Raw genomic sequence first — 1,751 nt, 5'->3', positions numbered from 1 at the left:
TTTTGGCCCCACTTTTGCTGCAACTTGAGAGCCATTGTTCTGCGCCATGCGAGGGATTGGCTGTGGCTCCACTTTTTGCTGCAACTTCAGAATCACTGTGCATTAAATGGACGGGACAACTGCATCATTAGGCCCAACCAAATGGCTTGACTTTGGGTGTCTTTCCAGCATTGGGAGAGCTGTTGGCATTTTTTTTTTTTGGGATTGCATCAGCTTTATTTGAAATAATGGGTTGCATTCTAATCTTTATCCTGCCTATACGCCAGGTTTGTTGTTTTTTAAGTCAAACCAAATTTCGATTTTCCCTGTTCCTTTTCCTTCCTCTGTCTCTTTTTTCTAGGGGTCTTTTTGGTTTTTCCTGCCAATTGTTTTCTGGGGCTACTTACTTTTTTGTTCCTCATGTTGCTTCCTTCAGGTCTTCTCATCTTCGTGCGTAATCTGTCTGCCCTTTTGTTCCGCTATATGTGTTGTTCTTTGGTGCTCCCATTTTGTTTCTTCTCATGAGGTTAGTTGATAATTTAGCCACACTTTTGCTTTGCAGCTTAAGATATGGGTGCCGCTGTGCATTTGATATATGTCCTCTGCAATTGCCTTTGTTTTTCCTTCAAGATTTAGAAGGGATGTAATTTTTTGCATGGATTTAGATTTTTCTCTTTTGTTGTTGCCAACCTGCCTTGCTTTTTTGGTTGACCAGCTTTAAGCTTCTTCATTGCCTTATTGCCTTATTGCCTTTTGCTTTTTCTTTTTGGTTTACATTGCATTTTAATCATTTTTTTTTTATTTCCATCTATTTTTTTTTCCAGCTTTGTTAGAGGGTGTTTGGGTGGAAGATATAGTTGGTTTTTTTCTAAAAGCTACCACATCATTTACTAAAAGTATATATTTTTTACTTTTATAAAGTCTAATGTGTGCTTTAAAAAAATAATACCTTACAAAAAAAAAAATACTACCACACCTTATACCCAAACACTCTTTAATATTCTCTTCGTTTGGGCGATCGCTTTTGTTGTTGTCTTAAGTGTTTGGTAAACTACCAGCTTTTAGAACTGATGCTGATTTCTCACAGCAGCCACAAGTCTCCTCGAGGTAGCCATATATGAATAGTCCTGCGCCATCACAAACAAAAAGGCAACTACTGTTAGAAGATGGGACGCCTCTGCACAGGTCACGACCAGCTCTTTTCTCTTATTTTATGAACGCTCCTTTTCAGTTTCAAACCTGTCAGTTGTCTCTCTTCATTTTATGACTAACAATTACATAACTAATTGGTTTAGTTTTGACTTGCAGCTCTGCAACAGCTGTTGCGACTGACCCTCCAAGTGGATCCATATCACTTGATCATGGTGCCATCTCCGACGCAAATGATCCAGTAACCAAACGCCATCGTCCTTTTAAACACGTTAGTGATTGGGTAATTTTGCTTTTAATTATCTTCATCAAACCTGCTGTGATGGTTCTCTGATAACACAAACGAAGACTTTTGCCTTCCTAACTCTTTCATGCAATGGCCTTTGATAGATTTTTCACCAACAGTTTTGCCTACACATGTCTTTATAATGTTTGATTTCTTCATCCAATCCCTCAAATCAGCATGAACACGAGCTCAAATCCATGTTTTCAAATATGTTAGAGATGCCAGCTAAATTCATTCACCAGGTTAACATGTGTGCAAGCCTAATATTTCCTCTGTCTATAAACAATGCCTATATGGTTTTCCATATTTTCCACCGCTCCGCAGCAAAGCTTCTTGT

General features: G+C 38.5%; 1 long non-coding RNA gene across 1 annotated transcript; it reads left to right on the top strand.

Moving 5' to 3' along the window:
* The first annotated feature begins 371 nt into the window (after positions 1-371).
* LOC105120202 (uncharacterized) lies at positions 372-1,745 on the top strand. Its single transcript, XR_841269.1, has 3 exons — positions 372-505; positions 1,067-1,164; positions 1,288-1,745. It is a non-coding gene; the product is annotated as an uncharacterized LOC105120202 (long non-coding RNA).
* Positions 1,746-1,751: the final 6 nt, after the last annotated feature.

The sequence above is a fragment of the Populus euphratica genome, unplaced genomic scaffold (genome assembly GCF_000495115.2).
Source record: "Populus euphratica unplaced genomic scaffold, PopEup_1.0 scaffold5482.1, whole genome shotgun sequence".
NCBI lineage: Eukaryota > Viridiplantae > Streptophyta > Magnoliopsida > Malpighiales > Salicaceae > Populus > Populus euphratica.
Note: the sequence above shows the minus strand (reverse complement) of the source record. Positions and strands in the feature narration are given on the sequence as shown.